This window comes from Morone saxatilis, unplaced genomic scaffold, assembly GCF_004916995.1.
Source record: "Morone saxatilis isolate NCDOM2014 unplaced genomic scaffold, NCSU_SB_2.0 Contig1, whole genome shotgun sequence".
Classification (NCBI taxonomy): domain Eukaryota; kingdom Metazoa; phylum Chordata; class Actinopteri; family Moronidae; genus Morone; species Morone saxatilis.
Window position 1 is genome coordinate 6,978,275 of NW_023339651.1, and position 11,001 is coordinate 6,989,275.

General features: G+C 39.6%; 1 protein-coding gene across 2 annotated transcripts in view; it reads right to left on the reverse strand.

Annotated features, from left to right (window-relative positions):
* The window catches only part of dock1 (dedicator of cytokinesis 1), a 168,131-nt gene that overhangs the window by 55,620 nt on the left and 101,510 nt on the right, over positions 1 to 11,001 (reverse strand). The gene's annotated exons all lie outside the window — the stretch shown is intronic.

Sequence of the window (11,001 nt, forward strand, 5' to 3'; positions counted from 1 at the left end):
AGGTGATTATACACTAATGAAAACATACCTATGAATATTATATTCCATTTCTGCCAATAGAGCCTCCTTATTGTTTTACACTGGATCTTTAAGACATTTTAAGCCCTTAAAAATCAGATTATTGGATCTTAGACTTTGGCAGCATGACCGACCTCGCTGACACTCACACTGTTATTAGAGTGAAGGCCTGGAGTTTGTACTGCTTAAAGCTGACAGTGAGGTTGTGTGAAAAGTTCACAGGAATAGATGAATTAAACAACACATTCATACAGAGGATCATGATAATCAGCTATCAAGAGAATTATAGAGGAACAAAACAAAAGCAGAAAGACACAGATGGCAAAGAGATGACGTCATATGTGAATTCATTAGGCTTTTATTAAACAAACAAAAGATGTAGTGCACATTTTAAAAACTAACTTAATAAGTTAAAGAATTTGCATACTGGTATATACTTTTGAAGAGAAAGAGCACACAGTATTATTATTGGAATACTCCCAGACAGCTTTACCTCAACTAGCTAATCAAAGAAAATGCACCAAAGATAAGAGAAGGTAATTAAAACCGCTTTGTCACAGGATGCATGAAAGCACATCCAGATCTGATAAGCACAATATACATCTTTAACTAGAGCTGACAAAAGCAATGACCTATGAGAAACTGACATTACAAATGGGAACAAAATATAAGGCCAAAAGGAAAGTTTTCCAATTTGATACCTCTTTCAACAACATATTTTTAACGGATTTATTTAAATATTTGACTGAAAGCAACTCTCTTTATACAAAGATATGTTCATTCAAACTTTATTTAATGCATGCCCTCATCTCCAATGATGTTGAGAGTGCAATTACAAAAGAATAAATACACACCAAAACAAAAAGAAGTTGCAATCAACGTTTTAAGTTTGTGCTGCACAAAAGTAATTCTCACATTTAGTGTTTGCATGCAGGACTTTGAGCATTGGCCAATCATTAGAATGAGTCAAATAATGGCTATGGGGCCAGTCTAATAAGGAGCTGATTTACGTTGGCAAAGTTCCCATTAAGGGCTTTATAAATAAACAGAAACCAATGTCTATCACATCTTACTGTTAGAGATGCCCACCCAACCTTTTCATACAAAATGCAATATTGAGTAGAGTAGTCACACGTAATAAATCTTTGGGTGATGAACTGAATGTAGTAGTTGAAGAGTGGAGGCAGAGGCGTGTCTATAGATAACATCACCATAACCAAAAACAGACAAGAAGACGGCCTTAATGATCTGCTTCCTACTGGGCATAGGAAAATTATCTGTTTCTGTAAAAGGCAGAAGAAGTGGTTTATATTTATTCATGTCACCTGTAAAATAGAATTAAATGTATTTTGAGCTGCAGTGAGATTTGCTTACAATAATGCCAGCGAGTATCATTCTGTAACTAATCACCTGAACAAACCCCAGGTTGGGACTTTAATCTGGACAGGGACTACCTCGTTGAAGTGAGGACTCTGTTAGTGCAGCCCTCGTGTGACGGATATAACTCAGCAGCTTCATGGTAGTTAATCCTCACAAGGCATTCTGTTTCACTGGAGAACTTCTCCTTGAGCTGTAATTAGGCCTGACCCACCAAAGCACAGCAGAGCTGAAACGATGCTGAACACTCACACACAGTCTTACCTCACCCGAACCCTCTCTCCAATGTTGTTCTTGAAGTTATTGTTTGCTTAGTTTTCAGCAAAGCACATTGGAACATCTTTAGATAAAGGTTAATTACGATAATAAATATGTATGGCAACAGCGCTCACCACATCAACATTGTCAATAACATAATCATGCAAACGACACCAAAACAATCACTAATGCGAACATCTATTATTCATGTTTCTTTCCCTTTTTTCGCTGTTATGCTACGTAGAGCTGATGACTGCTTCACTTTCCTCTCAGTAATGCTTCACAGAAACAAGTGTGACTCATGTTATATTAATATGGAAATGTTTTTCTAAAGCGCGGAGGGCAAGACTCTTTCATCTGTGAGGGCATGTAAGCCTTAGTTCTTCAGCATTAAAGATGGAGAACAAATTTAGACAGAGCTTGATTAGAAAGTACCAAAGAGACAAGAGAGTGTACAAAGTGAGTAAAGAAACAGTTTTCTCCTACTTCTGTAGCTTCTAAGGATGAAGTTATTTAATCGCATGGTACTGAGGTAACCCTAAGGTAGGTTGGTGGGATTGGTCTTGTCGGTCCAACGCAGCATTACTCAAAGATGTTAAATTGTTGTTTAGCATGTGGAACTCATCTTTCTTAATTCAAACTTTAACATCCCAGATTCACAAGTGTAACTGGTGTAAGGGGCAGGCGCTTGCTGCTGCAATTCCATCAGTCACTTTATCAATAGAATGGAATAGAGTCTTTAAAGCAGTCTTAACAGCCTGGACACACTGCTTCTGCAGCAGAGGTGTGCGTTGTGGAACCTGATTTTATTTCGGCTCCAATGTTAGCAGAATAGAGCGACCACACTGCCTGCGTGAGCTGCATGGCTGCAGCGACATTTCACAAGGGAGTAGAGGTCTCGGCTATATTTTCTGTGAGACCGGTGCATTTGTTAACAAGGTGTCTATTGTATTGTATTCATCAAAGGAAAACTCAATGAAGAAAGATAGGGCAAAAGCATGCTCCCTGTGAGTCGCAGCAGCCCAGCGAGGTAGCTGTCACACACCCCTCATGCGGGCAGTGCGTCCAGGCTGTAAGAAGTAATTGGCGGCTGTTGCAGCTACTCACCACGCAGACTGGAGAGGCTACATCATCTGGAGGGTATCCCATGTTCTTTCTTTCTTTCTTTCATTCTTTCCCCAAGATAAAGAGCCTTCAGAGTAAACTTTACATGCTGTAAGCCTCAGTGTGGGACTTGCCATACGGTTCCAGCACTGCATACAGTTCAATCAAGACTGCCAACAGCACTGGAATACATACGCCAATGTTACTATTGAGTTTATTGCTATAATATGTTGCTCATGAATGAATCTTAAACTTCCAAACAAATGTAATTGCTGCTAGAGGCAGTAGGATGAGCTGGCAAATCCTGATGGCAAATTAAATACAGGTGAGGGATCTAGCTACAGCATTTCTGGCTTGATGTGGTTCCTCAGTGAAAGATACAGACAGAATCTGTCCCCAAAAAGGGATTCAGACCTTTCACCATGCAGCAATTAAGATCTAAATGCGGAACAGGAACACATGCTACGCCAGCTGTTATGGGGTAATGTGATAAATAGAGATGTGGGGCATGACGGCAAATGGAAAAGTTCAGGTTTGCTCCTCGGAGGTCTCTGGCTCTAAGTTGATGGGTGCAAAGTAGTGGGGTGTGATAGCCTTCGCTGTCATACAGCTGACTCCACAGGTCTATCAGAGTGACCAGAGGCGCCTGGAGTGGACCGGAAGAACTCAAAGGCCAGCCTGTCCTCTGTTTTGCCTCATCTCTCTACTTTTATCGCCAAAATAAACCTGGTACCGTTACCTTGACAACCTGTTTATTTATTAGATTTTTTCCAAGGAGAGACAAAGGATGGAAGGAAATCAAATAAAGCAGGCCCAGAAAAGAAGAAAGGTTCATAGAAAAAAAAAATAGAAGTCTCTCGTTCCCTATCAATTCGGATTTTGGCGTGGGTGACGGAGGTATGTGACACACTGAGAGGAGACACTAAAAGAGAGAGAAAATACTCCTTCAGTATGCCTGCCTAACAACTAAAGCCTAACAAAAAAATTAGGTCACTTTAAGTTTGACTGTGTGATGCCTTTTTTGCATTCTAACTTGAAGGCATTCATTCAAGGAATTTATTTAAATTAAATCACTAAAATAAAATGAGTTCTTTCATCAATGATGAGAATGGAACACTACACACCCATTAAACAAACAGAAGTCAACAAGGATAAAAAAACGTGGAACCACGCCAACAGCTCTGTGAGGCTCTAATCTTTACTATACACAAAATTGTGGCATTGATGATGATGACAAAAAAGAGATTGGGCTAAGGGTAGCCACAAAAAACTCATAATCCAATGCCTCTCAGTGCCTAATAATACAGACATACAAATTGCAGTTAGAGAACACTGCACTCGTCAGCGATGATGCAAAATGATTAATAACGGTCTGAAACCACAATTTTCTAAGCACAATAGAGTACCCTATTGAGTGTCTGTCACGCATGCATATAAAGGGAAAAGCAAGAAACTATCATTTTTAGATCGATCATTGAGCTTCCACTGGAGAGGACGAAGCACCTGAAGGACAAGACAAACACGGTCAAGATGCTTATGGAAGTCAATCATTTAATGGCCACCTATTGAGCTGTCATCAGTCTCAAGCGTTTATCTACCAAAACAATTTCTCAAGCAAAACAATAAACCGGAAACTTTACTATTGATATCCATCACAGCGTCCAGTAGCTGAAGATTTGCGAAACCCTTGCCTCCATATCCATCTTATGCTTGAGGGCAAATGAGGCAGAATCTTAGCGGAAATGAAAAAGCGGTGATTAGAAGGCAGGGCCAGATCCATCATATGGCACTCTCTAGCACGCATCTCTCTGATAATTTATCTCACTTTAGCACCTGACAGCAGAGAAGCAAAAATTTATGTTTGTTCTAGCAGTGAAGGGTTGCCTTATAAACAGAGCAATGTTTTAAGCCTTTAATTAAGCCAGCGGGGAAATGGCACGCCGGTCTCTAGAGAGATGTAGACTGAGCTTCAACCCCGTCTCTGGAGGAGGGAAAACTGAACCAGGAGAAGAGACAAAGATGAGGATTGGAGGGGGGTAAGAGGTAAGGGGGGATGACCAACAGGGACCAAAAGTACTCCTTCTTTCTCTCTATTAGCTTCAGGCCCGATGAAATATGAATTTGCTGGCTCATTGCAACGGAAATTACATGAGCACAGAGAAAACCTCACATGGCCACCATGCCATTTAATCTGAGCGGGATGAAGACACTCCTCCTAAGCAAACACAAGTGATGCACACTGGTACGTCACAGAGGCTGTGAGTGTAAAGATCTCATGAGAACAACAGAGTGTATAGGATGATGGGCTTTGCTGGCAGAGGCAACTGAGTCCACACAATAAGATCTCAATTTGTATTCTCTTAAGTTTGCCACCACAGTCAAGAGAAAGCATAAAGCACTGTTGGAGCTGAGGTGATTCTCTGAGCTGAAATGGCATCAATAGACCCTGATATAAAAAAAGAAACATACAAAAAATATCTAAAAATGCATAAATGAACTGCGCATCAACCACCTTAAAATGGTCCAAGGACGAATCTTTTCTGCTGTTACATACACAAACATAACATTGTTATTTCATAACAGTCAATTTATACATTACCTTTCTAACCACAAATCACTCATGAAACTACTCATTTGTATATTAATATCTAATAAAATTGATGTTAAAAGCAGTTTACTGTTTTCTTCGTTAGAGACTCTTCATACATTTAAAAAAACTATAACATAAATAACTAATTTTCATTCATTTAGAAAAAATGATTGATGAATCTGTTATTGTTTATGTTTTTTGTTTTTGTTGCCTTATGTAATCTGAATCACTGAAAATGTAAGTTCAACCCTCAATTAATTCCCACAAAGTAAATAAAGGTTTAATTGAATCGAACTAAATTCCGCAGAAATTTCATACACATAATATAACTATAGTGTTATACTAACTATAACACTTGACTTTAAGACAACTGCACGCTGTGCAATAATGACTTGGCAGTTGCTCTAAAATCTATAGAAAGCATATTGTGTCTTACTGCTTCTGTACCAGAGGGGTAAATCCATTAGCCCCTTTTCTTTACACACCACTAAGACACACACACACACAATCGGTGAAGGCAAAAAACAGAGAGGCCGTAAAGGCAGCAGCACTTGAACACTTTTCACACAGGGAGGCAGAGCTGACACACGCGAGGCACTTGGCCACTGCTGCGGGATTCAGCAGCGAGCCCACTTGGCTCCAACATCAGGCCAACAAGGTGGCAGGCGGGCGGGTCAGCCAATGGAAACAAGTGGAGGACCTGTTCAAGGCCAGCTGAAACCATTCACACTTAATTTTCTTCTTCGGTAGCATTTGGCGTAATGCATTGTGACATCCAGATAAACACTTCAGAATACATAAGGATAAATAATAACCACAGAAAACCTGGGCAGCCAGCCATGAAAGTGACCCGTTATGCCATTCATTCAGACAGCATCCAACTTAGACAAGCTTGAGGAAGCACTTTCACACTCTAATACATCAAAGCATAATACTTCCTTGAACAGACACCTTAATTTATACATGAAACTCCATTGAGCCAGGGCTACTTTCTTTCAAAAGAAATCTCTGCGTGTCCAATGCCAAGCATGCATCACTCGCCGGAAAGGAAATAGACGTTACTGCCCGGTCAGTGTGGCAGAATGTGCGGATGGACTGGAGCACAAGGGGAATTGTGTAGGTCAAAAATTTATTTTTATTTTTTTAGCCATAACATGCTGTCCAGATAGCTCAGACAATTTGTTACTAAAGGTCAAAACCAGCTTTAAATATTGTGGTTGGAGGCAGTCCACACTTTAAATTAGCTCTTGGCGGTCATTGGGCCTAAGGCAGAGCCAGAAAATCAGACCATTTTTGACATTTCTAGAAGGAGTACAGTTGGCTATACTGAATCTGCTCAAAACAAACAGCATTATTTATCAACTTAAGATAAAATTTTATACATAACATCCCCCTCATATAAGTTGCATGACAAGCATTCTTATGCTGAGCTTTACTTTGTTTTAACCCGCTTCATATTGCCTTTTTTGGACAGACTAAGAGCCAGCTTTGTACACATATTTGATGAAAAGACCAAAAGACTGCAGCAGATGGGGACAGACTCTCGCTGACGTATCTGCTAGGCACATTTTCGGTTTTGCTTCTCACTCTGAGACTGGCTGGGGCAGTGCCGCTGCACAGCAGACACATCATATCAGCCTGTGAGCTGAAATACACACACACACACACACATAAAACTTTCCCTTTCTCTTTCATGATTGCAGAGATCTAAGCTACAATAAATTGACAGCTCTCTTCACCATCAAGTAATTCATTTCCATACAGATATGACACTCAACTGTAATGTACTTTGTGTGGATGAATGCACTCATACACTCAGAAGACAGATTGGAGTGGCGACAGTGATGCTACTAAAAAAAAAACCTGCGTCTGTATGTAATCTGGGTATGAGTAGTTTTAAGATCAGTTTGGATGTTTAGGTGGATTAGATTCTTTTATTGTGTTAAATCTGGGGAAGTATCCTTTCCACAAAAGATCAGAAATCTATCCAAAAATCAGGGAAATCTAGACTAGAGGGGGGAAATCCAACAAAAAAAAAATATTCCGATACCAACACATAAAACCAATTAGCACTACGACAAGAGTGTGTCAGCAATATGAACTGAGAAAAAGCAGCGCGAGGGTTGACAGCGAGAAGAGCATTCCTGTACAGTAGAGACTCCACACGCAAATCACAGAACGTGTCCATCAAAACACATTTCTACAAAATCAAATACGAATCAAATACCTTCATTAGAATATATTCAAGAGGATGTGAAGATAACATGACGAATTACTGCTCCCCAAGCACGATGACATTTGTGTTTATTACTGAATTAATTTAATCCACATCTGTTGTTTTTATTAGCCGTGATGGTGATAGAGAGGGGGTTAACATGAAAGAAGGACTGTAATGGGACTTTTGCCTCCACCTCTTTTGGGCTTTCTGGTAGAGGGAAGCATGTGATCTACTTCAGCCAGAGGCAATTCTTTTCCCATATATTTTGTAAGATTAAGATTTGTTGGCCATTTTTGCCTGTATTTGATAGTGACAGAAGAGATGCTTTTATGGACTTGAACCAACCATGTCAAATCAAAACGAGCAAAAATTGAGGACTGGGTCTGGCTCTTCCTTTGACTACAGCACTGTGTAGGGAGGCGTACATGCAGTCGACAAGGACATCAAATAGGTGAGACCCCTGAGGGCTTAGCTTTGAGGTAATGAAATCAATAGGAGAAGAGAGTCACTCCAATGACTTGTCCACTGCCACCGGTTTATCCATCTGAGAAACAGTTTGCTTACACAAGCAGAACACTGAGCATATTCCAATAAAAGAGAACAACAAAGCCTATTCCAACCCCACATACAGTAGACATCACATCCCAGAGGGGTTCTAGCCATTAAACAAATGCCATTAACCCTGGGTTCAAATTTAAAGCATTTGCCAAGCACAGAGATGGTCCAAGGTTAATTCTCTACAAACATTATTCAGCTTTCTCCTGTGTCAAACCTGCAACTTGTCGGTGCCTTGCAGAGCAATAACAAGGCTGTGAAGCAGATATGTTACTGTCACTCCAAAACAAGAAGCCAGTATCATAAAACTGTGTTGTGAGTGTGAGCGCGGTGTTCAGCACCTTGAAGGCACAGTCAGTCAGTCAGTCAGGAAGCAGGGGTATTTTATGTCACGTTGTAGAGAAGCGAGATGAGGCGAGGGGGATGAACAAAGAATAACAAAACTTTCCGTTATTCACAAGCGTCATAAAAGGGCTCGACTGAGAGAGCTGTGAGAGAGTGATAAACAAGGGAGGGAGGTCTAATGGATTTAAGTGTGAACTGAACCTGAGACTCAGCTGTAATTCAGTCACTTCTCCCTTTGCATTCTCAAAACATTTTTTGGGCCTTTCTTCCACAGCTGGAGCAGCTATCCTGCTGGATACAACTGGATTGTGTACAGTGACAGAGCTGTCAAGTTTTGCTTCAACCATCTATATTGTTTGGTTTTGGTATCTGGTCAAAAACAAACACTGATGCTATGGCATTAAGAGAGAGAAACAATCTGATGTTACTCTTTCCTTTTCAAGTTATTTAATTATCCTTTTTTTCTGCTTCTTTTATACTATCATTTTATGAGTAACATATTAAACACATGAATATATATCCTTTTTCATTTTAACTATGTAGAATGATATATTAGGGAAAAACATCTTTTTTTTCTCATTTGACAATATATATTCTGTGTATATACTAGTGTAGTAGTGTAGTGTAGTATACTCATATATACGTATATGTACACTTATAAGACAGTGATTCCTAGTCCTTTTCCTTAGGGAACCCTTATTCTATCACAAGTAAAATGCCCCTGAATTTATTATTATTATTTATTATTTTTTACGAACATACTTAATAGACTTTCACTCTATTAATTCAATGTTTTTTCTGCCTGAAGCTTGCCCATTCTTTTAGCTCTTTGGTTGTTTAAACAGTATACTTTTTTAATGCAGAGAGTGACTATAGCTTGTGTTCACCATTCCCCATTCCCATGAGTATATATATTCAATAAAAAACTAAACTTTAAAAATAACAATTTCATTTGGTTTTCGTCACAGAAATGAATGATCTTAGTCTCATTTCCCTGCAAAGCTAACTTCATATTCAGGGTTCAATCATTTTAGATCACCAATACGACCGATATCCTGCGTCATAGATTTGTTTCATACTAGTGGAAAAATTCTAGATTAAAAAATCAATAACAAGAAAGGACCACAGAAGAGCCATCAGGATTTAATGACTATGAGGGAAAATTGACAAGAAAAACATCCAATAATACAAAAATTATGTAATATTTTTTTCTCAATAACAATTTAGTATCGACAGGGAAATAGACCTAATGAGAAACAACATAATAATAATAAAAAGTGTAATAAACAAGATGCAATAATAAGAGGTGTTATATTAAGAAGAATAAGATTAGCTCAGAATGAGGAAAGATATTGGTATTTCAAGAGAGCTTGCTTTTATTAATCATAGATGATGACTGCTATCTGAAGCAAGATGCCACAAGTTAATCATAATCCATTATAAGGTTGTGAGGTCTTGTATTCATTTTTAAATTATTACTTTTTTTCTGACTTAACTAATATCTTAAATTTGATGAATGGGTTTAATCTTCACCCCAAATGCCTGTTTTTGTTTATCTGCTGGCTCACTGGTCATAGGGTACATGGAGAAAAAAAATCACATATACTGACACACACACTTAAAAACACACACAGTCGCAGCAGCTGCTGTCTGGAGAGCTGCAGCTCATTACCATGGTACCTGAGGCTTAAAGCAGAACTAGGGGTTTCCCTGCGAGAGAGTGAGGGTGAGCTATGGCTCCGAAAACATCCAACCAAGCTTTTACAGCTCTGCTTTCACATGATCAAGGTTTTAGCAAAGGTTTTAGAGTGTTATTTCCCTCCTTTCTTATTTAGTTCATTGAACACTACGATGGCGCACCACAAATTCAATTAAGTCTAAGAGAAAATTGCAGATTTCCAGATGAAAAACAAGTCTTCTCCTGCACAAACAGTGTTTACTACTAACTAGCCCATGACAGATGGATAAAAAGCTATGAGGAGATTAGGCAAACAAGCTCTGGGGGGTGTTAGCAGATGGATCTTCTTCCCACATGAAGTAAAGTGTGGTGAGGACTCCGGGAAATTGAAACAACAGCAGGTGAATGGACTTGGACTTAAACTCTAAATGTTGATAACACACGACGAGCATCACTCTATGGAGATTCCAGGCGACAACAAAGACACAGGTGTGCAAGCAGACTGGCGAGTCTCATAAACACATCAGTCGGTGTCTTTCTCCAGACGAATGCTCGCATGCCGGGGCTGCTGAGCTGTGAGGAAAAGTGCAGTCTGAACGACATCCATTCACAGTTGGGAGTTTAATTCTTCTACTTCTGACACAAAAAGTACAGCAAGTTTTGAGCATATGGTCTCCACGGAAGTGAGGTCACTGACAAAACTGCTTCGACTGATGAGATAAAGGAATGATGCATGAACCTGCCAGATGTAGCAAAAACCAGAGCTGTACTTTCTCCACTGCAACCTTCCCTCCTCCCTCCCTCTCTCTCTCCATTTGCTCCCTCCCCCTCTTGCTTAATCTCTCTCCCTCTCTCTCT